A 13,154-nucleotide genomic window follows, 5' to 3' on the forward strand; every position below is an offset into this window, starting at 1 on the left:
GCATCAACACAAGGTGTGAGCAAAGTGGATGACACACTGAATAGCAGGAGATGGATTGCACATCTCTTTTATCTGCCAATTGCCTTATCAAAGGACTTTTCCTGCTTGGCACAAAAATAAACATTCACAAGCATTGCCTCTTAAGGAGGGCTTCAGACAGGTGTCTGCCCAAGTAACAGGACAGGTCTTCCAGACTACATGAAGTCAGAAAGTTATACCTATGTGGTTAAGCAACCAAGCAAAAGCAAGTTCAAATTGAACTTAAGCAACTTATGTACCTGTTGAAACATTACACAAGTCAGTTCAACTGTACAGACAAACAACCAACACTAATATCAACAGTCAAACCCAATGATCAAAGGCATAAGCCAACAAGTCAAACTCAAATGAGTTAACAACCCTACAAAACACACAAAGTTAGTAGTCAAAAGCAAGCATCAAATGCTCAAGTGAGGTTGCATCATGAACCACATAACCTGGATGTTCAACCTGAAATCAAAGCTCAAAGATGAGACAAACCACTAGGTCAAGGCCTAGGGTCAGAGAGGGAGAAAAAATTCAAAACAGAACATGAAAATTGACATGAATCAACTTCAATTAATTAAGAACATGATCCAAAAATTCCCATATCAATATCATTCACCAAATTCATTTCATGAACCAAACATGGCAAGGTATGCACATTGTAACCACATTGTGACCTCAGAATGAACAAATGCACAATAATTCAAAAATGGTTCAAATAATCTTGGCAAACTTCATGAGTAAACAGGACATACAACATGATTATCACACAAAAAATTAGAGCATTTGGACAACATTAGGCATGGTAATCAAATTGCATAAGCCAAGGCAAGCACAATCAAGCACATATGTGACACCAAATGGCACATCAACTTAGCACAAGCCTAAAACAGAAATGGTAATTGGTAAAAACCTCAAACCAAAGCCAAAACACCATTCAATATGTCTAGAATTAGTGTGCAAAATTTCACATCCATTGGATAAACCACAAGCATTCCACAGTCACATGAAGATCAAGACACTTCAAAAGCTCAAAAATGACCATCCAGAATGAAAAATCTCAATCAAATCAGAAATGATTCCAAAAATTCCACAAAAAATCATGAGCATTAAAAACATTCATATCAAGCATCATACAAAAACATTTGGAGCTCATTTGACATGGCAATTTAATCAATCAAGTTGAACCTCACAAGGTGTGACACAAATTGTCACACCTAACTTTAAAAAATCATAAATTAGCAATGGCAATTGATAAAAATGCAAACTCAACACAAAAATGTCCATCAAGATGTCTAGTTTCAACATGCAAAAATTCATGAGCATTAGATTAAAATTGAGCATTTCACAAATGAAGAAGCAAGGCAAGGTCAAGAATGGACATGTATACACAAACCCTAGCACAAAAAATAAACCAGCCAGGCACAATTTGCATTATCATAGTGATAAAAAAACTAGAGAGAAAAAGAAAATCAATGCAAAAATCCTCACATTTTTTGGATCATTTTTGGATTTGATATGAATTTTTAAAGATGCAAATGAAATTGAAATAAAAATTGAAATAAGAAAATGAATTAAATGAAATATGAATATTTAAATTTGAAATAAGGCTTTGGCGCCACTATGAAACGCGTCGTTTCATTTAAGTTTCGCCTGGCCAATCAGAGGCCAGCATGGGCGCGGCATGCATCCAATAGCGTTTGAACCCTAGAAACATTTGGAAACACTTTTGCGTTGCAGAAAACAAATTAAAACCGTTGCTAAAAGGTCTGAACATTGTCTTCTTCGCGCGGCCATGAACACACAGTAGAGCTCAAGAATCATCAAGAACAATTTCTCCAGTTCTTAAAATAAATCAAATATTCATGAAGCACAAACATCCTAGAGCAAGAATCAAGCATTGAAATAGCATATAACATCATGAATCAATTGGATCGAGCAAAATAAGATTTATCATCCAAACTTTAAATCATCGAATCTAAGTGAATAATGCATGGATTTAAGTGAATCGAAGCTCAGCATGATCACAAGAAAGAGATCTACAAGTATAGCATAATAGAATTGAGAAATAAGAGACATGATTTCATGACCTCTTGAAGAGCAGCTTTGGATTTGGACGAATTCAGGCCTTGCAATGATCAAATCTTCCTCTAGCAAGCTTGTACAAGTGAATGGATGAAGGCTTGATGTTCAATTGAGCACGATTCCACAGAATTTGGATTTCACCATTGTTGAGCTTCAAGCTTTGAGCTGCTTCAAGGTGCACGAATTCACTTGGATCTTGGTTCAAACATGCTCCATGATGATTCCAGATGATGAATTAGGCAAGGAAATGTGGTTTGATTTGAAGAAATTTGAAGAAAAAATGAGAGAAATTTTTGAGATCTGAAAATTGTGATGTGTTCTTGTGAAATTCTGTTAGGGTTTTAGCTTATACTCTCTCCTAATCATGCTTAATTAGGCTCTAATCAAATGCTAATGAAAATGGTTAAGTTTGGAGGTGTTTTGCAAAAATGATTTTTCACCATTATGCATGGCAATGGCCTGTGAACAGTACACGAATTTTGATTATTTTCACTTAAAATGCAATTTTGAAACCAATGGTGAAGGCAAAATATCCAAATTATGCACCAAATTTAAGTGATGAAATTTCCCTCCAAAAATCCCAAAATTGGCAAGTGTTCATGTGATGACAATTGATGCAATGCAATGCAAGATTTGGAAATTATAGGTCAAAACAAGAATGTTGCAAAAAGAGCCACTTGATTTGGACTTTTGGTTTGAAAGTTATGCCCCTTTGAAGTTCCATGTTCACTTGGTCAAGATTGATCCATATCTCCTCAACCACACATGAGAAATTGATGATCTTGGACTTTTTGGAAATGGGAGAGAAAGATCTACAACTTTAATGTTTAACAAAATTTCATTTGAAGCTTTCTTAATGATGTAATCTTGAGTTGAAAACCTTTCCATTTTTGGCAATTTCAAATTACAGGTCACTTACTATTTTTGGAAAGTTTTGTCCTGACTTTATTTTCTTCAATGTTGATGTTTGAAATGTCAAATAAGACTTGTTTGAACATGAATGAAGTATTTCTACTCAATTCCCACCTCCAAATCCAACAGTTGACTTGCAGTTGACTTTTGTAGTTGATAGATGACTTGGTCATACATAGATGAATTTGAGCCTCAATCTCTTGATGAAATGGCTCCAAAATGAAACCCTAGCTCACACAAGCTCAATAGAATCATATGATGATCTCTATCTCCATAAAGACCTCATCTCCTTGAAAAACCCTGATTGGCATAATGCAACTGATTAGGGTTGACCAGAGGTCAAAACCCTAATCCCAAGGAACATGATCAGGCACAATGAACCTCTTGGTGATGATAAGACTATGATGATGGTGATGTACCATTGCAACCAAGATAACACCCAATCTCCTTGAGGAACCAAGAAACCCTAATTGAAGCACAAACCCTCGGATGGCTAGTGATCAATTCAATAAGACCTTCAGGCTTGCATCTCTTAACCTCTCCATCTTCTGAGAAAGACTTAGGAGGATGACTTGCTTATTGTTTCCACATGATATGCAAAGATACAATGACTAATGTCTAAAAAAATGAGATGCAACATGCTAAGCTAGTCCCAAGAGAGGAGGGTAAATTTTGAGGTGTTACACTCAGTCTTCCAAGTTTTGGAAGAGGAAGTATGATCGACTCGTGAAGGAGAAAGCAGATATAGAAGCGTCATATGAGAGAGAGATCAAGAAACTTTGTGCATCTCGTCTTCCAGCATCTCGAGCTTCTAGGGATCCATAGGATGTTTATTTTCCTTTTCCCTTGTAATAATCAAGAATGTTGTACTTCTTTGTCTTGAATATATTTGATGAGATATTTTCCATATGAGATTAAATGCTTGAATATTCAAAATTGCAAATAAGAACCCTAAAAGTTCCTTGAAATAAAAAGCAAAGCATATGCACGAGCATTGCATGCATCATTTCGCATGAGCAGGTGTCGTTCTTGGTCTTCTTGTCCGTGGCCTAACTTTGTGCTCTTCATTTATTTTGAAGACAAGCTGACTCACCGGTACTATACCAGAGCCAATTCTGCTAGAGTGATGGATCAACTTGAACAAGAGAACAGAGAGCTGAAGGAAGAGGTCGCCAGATTGGGTGCTCTGATGGAGCAATTATTGGCTGCTCAACATCAACCTTCTCCACCTCCTGCAACTCCTCTCTAGAGGACTGTTATATCAGAGGTTGCTTCTTCAACCGTGCCAGCTGCCAGTGCTCATTTCATGGCGCATGCCATGCCAGCCGGGTTTCCGTGGGGTATGCCTCCAGGTTTCATGCCAGATATTCCAGCTCCTACTTTTGCTTCTATGCCGGCATCTAGCCCGGTCCTTGCTATGCCTCCTCCTGTCGTGCATACCATTCCCAGGGTAGACGACACCATCTATCATTCTGAGCCGTCTGAGGGCCCAGATGTTAATGAGAAGATGGATGCTATGAATGACCAATTCCTCGAGCTGCGAAAGGAATTGAAGACCCTCCGAGGGAAAGATCTGTTTGGCAAGTCTGCTGCTGAACTTTGCCTGGTTCCCGGTGTGAAGATTCTGGTCAAGTTCAAAGTCCCTGACTTTGAAAAATATAAGGGGAACACCTGCCCTCTTGCTCACCTGGTTATGTACGCGAGGAAAATGTCTACACAAACAGATAATGATCAGCTTCTGATCCATTATTTCCATGATAGTTTGTCTGGTGCGGCTCTTCGTTGGTATATGAGCCTTGATAGTGCAAACATCCGATCCTTCAACGATCTTGGCGAAGCCTTCGTCAAGCAACATAAATACAATGTTGATATGGCTCCTGACCGTGATCAACTCAGGGCCATGTCTCAGAAGGATAAAGAGACATTCAAGGAGTACGCCCAGAGGTGGCGAGAGTTAGTAGCTCAGATTACTCCTCCGCTGGAAGAGAAAGAGATGACTAAGATCTTTCTGAAGACTCTTAGCTCATTTTATTATGAGCGGATGGTTGCGAGTGCTCCCTCTGATTTCACCGAGATGGTGAACATGGGGATGCGTCTGGAGGAAGGTGTCCATGAAGGACGATTGGCTAAAGATGAGAGTTCTTCTAAACGGTATGGGGCGTTTAAGAAGAAAGATGGGGAGGCACATGTTATGCAATCCCATGCTAAACTAAGAAGACCCTCTGTTAAGAGGAAGCCTGTGCGTCATGCCAGCGGTCAGCACCAGGTGGCTCATATAGCACCTTTTTTCAGAGATAATTCTCAGCAGTATCAGCAACATCATCAGCATCAGCAACAACCTCAGTATCAACAGCAACATCGTCCACAGCAACAGGCTTACCAGCCTCGTGGCAGTACCAGTAATCAGGCCAATTTAAATTATGATAGGAAGAAGATCAGTTTCGATCCCATTCCTATGTCATATGCTGAATTATATCCTTCCTTATTGGAGAGGAAACTGGTTACTCCCAGGGAGCCTCCGGCTGTGCCTGCTAACCCGCAGTGGTGGTACAAGCCAGATCAACATTGTGTTTACCATTCCGGTGCTCCGAGTCACAATATTGAAAACTGCTATCCATTGAAGACTAAGGTGCAAGACCTGATGAGATGCGGCATCCTGAGCTTTGAGGACTCAGGCCCGAATGTTACGAAGAACCCATTGCCCGAGCATGGGAAATCAGTTAACATGGTCCAGGGTTGCCCTGGAAAATATAAAGTCAAATATGTGAGCCATATTCGACAGTCATTGGTCGAGTTGCATCGTCTGCTGTGTCAGTACAGTCATATGGAGCACGACCATGACAGATGCCGCATCTGTTCTGTTAATAGATTGGGTTGTCGCCAAGTGCGAAGAGAGCTTCAAGAGCTGTTGGATGAGGGTACCATTGAGATTCTGCAGAATCGAAATGTTGATGAAGATGAACCAGAGGTGAATGTGATTTCTCCTGTGTTCAAATTACCTGAGCCTGTTGTCATCCGTTACGATGGTAGCAAGCCGAAGGTTTCTCCTTCATTGGTAATCAAGCCTGCAGGCCATGTGCCTTATTCTTCGGATAGAGCTATTCCTTTCCGATATAATCCTGTTGTTGTGGAAGATGGGAAAGAAGTGTCGTTGCCTTCAACTTCCGTTATTAATATTGCTGATGTGAGCGAGTTGACCCGTAGTGGTCGCGTGTTTTCAGCACCTAAGCCTCAGGCTAGAGCCGTTGTTTCTGATTCTGTTGAGTGTCCGGTTGGGACTGTAGTGAATGTTCAGAACCCGACACTTGCTGTTGCCAAACCCTCCTCTGTACAAAAGACTCCTGCTTCTTCTGTTGGCCCGAGTGGCATTGTGAACGAAGAATATGATGAGATGCTGAGGCTCATCAAGAAGAGTGAGTACAACGTTGTAGACCAGCTTCTACAAACGCCGTCCAAGATATCCGTGCTATCTTTGCTTCTGAATTCAGAACCTCATAGGGAGGCTCTGCAGAAAGTATTGGACCTGGCCTATGTTGATCATGATGTCACGATTGAACAGTTTGACAGTATTGTTGCAAACATCACTGCTTGCAACACTTTGAGTTTCTGTGACGCTGATCTCCCTGAGGAGGGAAGAGACCACAACATGGCTTTACATATTTCTATGAACTGCAAGACTGACGCCATGTCCAACATGTTGGTGGACACTGGATCATCTCTAAATGTATTGCCGAAGACCACTCTTTCAAGACTGTCATATCAAGGGCCTCCCATGAGGCAGAGTGGTGTTGTTGTGAAAGCTTTCGATGGGTCGCGTAAGACTGTGATTGGGGAAGTTGATCTCCCAATCAAGATTGGACCAAGTGATTTCCAAGTTACCTTCCAGGTTATGGATATCCACCCATCTTATAACTGTCTCCTTGGTAAACCATGGATTCACGAAGCTGGCGCCGTGACATCCACCCTACACCAGAAACTGAAATTCGTCAAGAATAAGAAACTGGTTGTGGTAGGGGGAGAAAAGGCTCTCCTGGTTAGCCAATTGTCTTCTTTCTCATATATTGATGCTGAGGATGAAGTTGGAACACCGTTCCAAGCTTTGTCTATTGCTGAGCCAATTGAGAAGAAGTCTCCTTCATTTGCTTCCTACCGTGATGCGAAACTGGCCATTGAATGTGGTGCAGTTGCTGGTTTGGGGAAGATGATTGAGCTTGAAGACAACAAATCCCGGGCTGGCATTGGCTATTCTTCTGGGGCATTCAACGAGCAAGGTCTGTTCAAGAGTGGAGGTTTCATCCATGCTGATCAACCTGAGGAAGCTGCTGCTATCTTGGAAGAGGATGCAGAGGATTTGAGCAACTTCATCATACCTGGTGGTGTCTGCCACAATTGGGTCGCTATAGATGTTCCTACAGTCATTCATAGATCAGAGTAATGGTTCACTTGTTCAAAACCCTTCTCCCATGCCAAAAGGAGAAGTGATGACATTGTTGGCAGCATATATACAATGATATTTCATTCAATTAATGCATTGTTAAACATTTGTTTTCCATTTGTTTTCACTTTTTGCTTTTGCATTAAATCAGTGATCACAAAAAACCCTAAAAAACAAGAATAAAAGCAATTTTTTCATCTGCATAATAGTTTGCTTGTTTAAATTCTAAATTTTTATTAACCAAAATCATTATGCAGGTTGAATCTAAAACCCATTGAACATAATGATCCAACGCCATCTCCCAATTTTGAATTCCCTGTATTCGAGGCAGAGGAAGATGATGTTGAAGGGATTCCTGATGAGATTACCCGTCTCCTTGAGCACGAGAAGAAGATCATTCAGCCGCATCTTGAAGATCTGGAAACAGTCAACTTGGGGTCTGAGGATTGTGTTTGTATGATGAAGATTGGGGCACTTCTTGAAGAGCCTGTCAAGAAGGGGTTGATCAGTTTGCTACGAGAATATTCCGATTTCTTTGCTTGGTCGTATGAAGACATGCCGGGTCTAGATACAGATATTGTGCAACATTTCCTGCCTTTGAAGCCTGAGTGCGTGCCTGTGAAGCAGAAGCTCAGAAGAACTCATCCAGATATGGCAGTGAAGATCAAAGAGGAAGTTCAGAAGCAAACTGATGCGGGGTTTCTGGTGACTTCTACATATCCTCAATGGGTGGCCAATATTGTGCCTGTGCCTAAGAAAGACGGAAAAGTCCGTATGTGTGTTGATTACAGAGATTTGAATAAAGCTAGTCCGAAAGATGATTTTCCTCTACCACACATTGATATGTTGGTAGACAATACAGCTAAATTCAAAGTCTTTTCGTTTATGGACGAATTTTTCGGTTATAATCAAATCATGATGGCACCCGAGGATATGGAGAAGACAACATTCATCACACCTTGGGGAACATTCTGTTATCGAGTGATGCCCTTCGGTTTGAAGAACGCCGGAGCCACGTATCAACGTGCTATGACTACCTTGTTTCATGATATGATGCACAAGGAGATAGAGGTCTATGTTGATGATATGATTGCTAAGTCCCGAACGGAAGTTGAACATGTTGAACATTTGTTGAAGCTTTTTCAGCGTCTGAGGAAGTTCAGACTTCTCCTGAATCCGAACAAATGTACATTTGGAGTCCGTTCCGGCAAGTTGTTGGGTTTTGTTGTCAGCGAGAGAGGTATTGAGGTTGATCCTGCAAAGGTCAAAGCAATACAAGAGATGCCTGCACCCAAAGCTGAGAAGCAAGTCCGAGGTTTTCTTGGCCGCTTGAACTATATTTCCAGATTTATATCCCACATGACTGCCACATGTGCGCCGATATTCAAGCTCCTCCGGAAAGATCAGTCTCTTGATTGGACCGAGGATTGCCAGAATGCTTTCGACAGTATCAAAGAATATCTGTCTGAACCTCCGATCTTGTCTCCGCCTGTAGAAGGAAGACCTCTGATCATGTATCTGACTGTTCTTGAAGACTCGATGGGTTGTGTACTCGGTCAACAAGATGAATCAGGGAAGAAAGAATCTGCTATTTACTACCTCAGTAAGAAGTTTACTGATTGTGAGTCTCGATACTCTATGCTTGAGAAGACGTGTTGTGCTTTGGCTTGGGCTGCTAAGCGTTTGCGCCAGTACATGATAAATCATACAACTTGGTTGATATCCAGAATGGATCCAATCAAGTATATCTTCGAGAAGCCTACTTTAACTGGGAGGATTGCCCGTTGGCAGATGTTGTTGTCTGAGTATGATATCGAGTATCGAGCTCAGAAAGCTATCAAAGGTAGTATCTTGGCTGACCATTTAGCGCACCAGCCGATTGAAGATCATCAGTCTGTTCAGTACGACTTCCCAGATGAGAAGATTCTGTATTTGAAAATGAAAGATTGTGATGAGCCTACACTTGATGAAGGTCCGGAACCTGGTTCCAGATGGACGATGGTGTTTGATGGCGCTGTAAATCAGTACGGAAATGGTATTGGGGCAGTAATCATTACTCCTCATGGCACACATATTCCTTTTACAGCAAGGCTAACTTTCAAATGCACGAATAATATGGCTGAGTATGAGGCCTGTATTATGGGACTGGAAGAATGTATTGATTTAAGAATCAAGCATCTTGATGTGTATGGTGATTCGGCCCTGGTTGTCAATCAGATCAAGGGTGAATGGGAGACGAATCAGCCAGGTCTCATTCCGTATAGAGATTATGCGAGGAGGATTTCAACGTTCTTTACAGAAATTGACTTTCATCATATTCCTCGAGAGGATAATCGGATGGCAGATGTGCTTGCTACGCTTGCTTCAATGATTGTGGTCAAGTATTGGAATGAAGTTCCTAACATTGCCGTGATGCGCTTGGATAGACCAGCTCACGTGTTTGCAGTTGAAGAAGTGAATGATGACAAGCCTTGGTATTTTGATATTAAGAATTTCCTCCAGAACCAGGTCTACCCGCCTGGGGCATCTGTGAAAGATAGGAAAACTTTGAGAAGGTTGTCAGGCAGTTTCTACCTCAGTGGGGAAGTGCTGTATAAGAGAAATTTTGACATGGTTTTGCTCAGATGCGTGGATAGACACGAAGCAAACCTGTTAATGACTGAGGTCCATGAGGGTTCATTTTGTACTCATTCCAATGGACACGCCATGGCTAGAAAGATGTTGAGAGCAGGCTACTATTGGCTGACAATGGAGTCTGACTGCTGCAAATATGTGAAGAAATGCCACAAGTGTCAGATTTACGCGGATAAGATTTATATTCCTCCGACACTTCTGAATGTGATTTCATCACCATGGCCTTTCTCTATGTGGGGAATCGACATGATAGGCATGATTGAACCAAAGGCGTCCAATGGGCACAGGTTTATTCTCGTAGCAATTGACTACTTCACCAAATGGGTTGAAGCCGCTTCGTAGGCGAATGTGACCAGGCAGGTGGTTGTGAAGTTTATCAAAAACCAGCTGATTTTCCGTTATGGTGTGCCAGATGAGATCATTACTGATAATGGATCCAATCTGAATAATAAGATGATGGATGAGTTGTGCGCTGAGTTCAAGATTGCACACCATAATTCCTCTCCTTAGAGACCTAAGATGAATGGGGCTGTTGAAGCTGCTAATAAGAATATCAAGAAGATTATCCAGAAGATGACAGTTACGTACAAAGATTGGCATGAGATGCAGTCAAGAAATACTTTGCCTAAAAAAAAAGTATGCAAAAGAAAAATAGAATAGCTCGCTAAGTTGAAAACCCGAAAGGGCGGCTTGGGCAAAAATGAGCGTCTCGGTGGAAAACCCGAAAGGGTGATCCAGGCAAAAGTTAGAGACATGAAAAAAGAATATTTGTATCCCGCTAGATTGAGTACCTCACCCTGGGGCAATCTAGGCAAAAATTAGGGATTTGGCAAGTAACTGCATCCTGACAAGACTATCTGTTCTACAGCTGTCTTTTCGTCAGAGATTCTCGATTCGTCGTCGACTGAAGCTTCGAATACATCGAGATTCAAATTGGTAGAGAAAGGATCATTATGTTCAATGTAGCCCTCTTCCAATATACATCACTGATTTCAAATTTGTACAGATCTATGGAGTCTTGCCATTTGCAGGCTACCATTCCATCAAATCAATTTGAGCTTTTTTATCCAATTATTTGCACTCTTATTTGTTTCAATTCAACAAATGTTTTGCATGTTTTAATTGATAAAATGTCATTGTTTTAAACAAATAAATTTTTCAAACTATTGTTTTAAACAAAGTGAACATTCACAATGATGAAAGGATACTTAAGAATTTCTCAGTGCTCTCCCGAGGGTGGCATGATTTCCAACAGGGTAATACATTTGTTCATATTCCTGGCATGGTTGTATCCTCTTTCTCCAGATTGTTATTGGGGTTGTTCCCCAAGCAGAGCCTCTGTTGAGATCTTGTTCCCCAATTAGATTGCTTGTTGAAGACTTCGTTTTCTTCTCCAACAGTTTTTTTCCCAGGATGGGTGCTTTCCTTTGGAAGATTCGGTAGTAGGTGGTTTGAGACCCCGGTACCCCATCACTCTCCCCAGTACAGTCGCCAGCGGAGTTGTTGCTTCTCTCCTCAGCACTGTCGCCAGGGTCATTGATGTGATATACTGCATTTGATGCTATATCTCCCCATCGGAGTGTTTGTTGAGGTTTTACCTCTTATCCCTTCAGCAGATCAGTGTTTATTTTCCTCCTCAGAAGTTGTGGGTTTATTCTTGGAAGGTTCAGCATTTGGTGGTTGATCCCCAACTCTCCTCCTCATCCCTAGTGGATTCCCCAGTAAAGCCATCAGTAGATTTGTGGTATGGTGGATTGTAGTTGTGATTCCCCCAGAGTCCCCAACAGGTCCAGAGTCCCCGCCAAGTTGGTATCCTCGACAGAGTTGCTATTATGGCAGTTTCTGCCCATTGAAATCTCTGTTTACCCAGTAGGGTCGGTTGGTGATCTATCATTCTCAGATGTGGTTGATTTCTTGACGCTTTTGATCCCTAGTAGAGTGGCTTGTTGCAGAATCTACTTGTGTGATCTATCCTTCCTTAGTGGGTTTATTCCCGATGGAATGGCTGGCAGTATTTCCCAGTAGAGTTGCTTGTGCAGTTAGATTCTACATGGATAATCTGTTCTCCCTTTGGGGGTTGTTCCCCAGTGGAGTTATTTGGAGTTGCTTTCGTGACAGTTCTCGCCTGTGCAGTGAACTTTTGTTTCCCAGTTGATACTGAGAATCTCCCTGCAGATATCTTGGGATTTCTCCATTTGCCCAACAGATTTGTCTTTGTGGCTGTTTATGCCTGTTGTGACTTTCTGTTCGCCAGTTGGGATGATTGTTGATCCATCGCTCAGAGTTTTTTTGATATCTCTGATCTTTCGCCTCCCCGCAGATCTTTGCTTTTTAGCATGTGGATCTCCAGCAGATTGGCTTTCCAATTGTTTTTTCCTCTGGAAGTGTAGTACCGGGCGTTTGATTCCTGGGCCTGTTTGTGTTAGATATGTCTGTTTTGTCAGCATTCATCAAACATAAACCACACATATTCATGCATAATCATAAACATTCAGATATTCATGTTGCATTTTTTGCCATATATCTCTTGTTTGTTGTCTCCTGCTATGGTGATATAGATCTCTTTATAGATCTCCCCAAGCAGATGTCGGGTGTTTAAATCTCTCAATATAGAGTCAGCCCCATAAGCAGAAAGTGTTTGTCTTTCCTTCTGCAATTCCCCACTGAGATATATCCTCGTGGATGACGGTTTCTTCCGTTTCCTCCCAATACATATATGGGGATGGATTTTCCTATTAAGTTATATCCTCATAGGACGAGTCTTAATTCAGTCTGTCTTTTCGGATCAATCCCGAATTGGCTATTTGTCAACTGTTTCGCATGCTTCCCTGTGGAATAAATGATGAATTGCCCAGTAACCGACAATAATTCTTTTTATCGCCAGCGGAGTTTGGGCCTATACCCTCATACCGGTAGTTGTAAGTCCTATGTTCCCTCTTCTTGGCGGAATTTGTGGTTATATACCTTTTATTCCTCAGCAAGAGTCGATGGTTTTCTACCCAGTATTCGGTAGTCGTAAATCCTATTTTCCTGCTCTCCAGTAGTTTGTGGTTTGTTATAAACC

Source organism: Lathyrus oleraceus, chromosome 4, assembly GCF_024323335.1.
Source record: "Lathyrus oleraceus cultivar Zhongwan6 chromosome 4, CAAS_Psat_ZW6_1.0, whole genome shotgun sequence".
Lineage (NCBI taxonomy): Eukaryota > Viridiplantae > Streptophyta > Magnoliopsida > Fabales > Fabaceae > Lathyrus > Lathyrus oleraceus.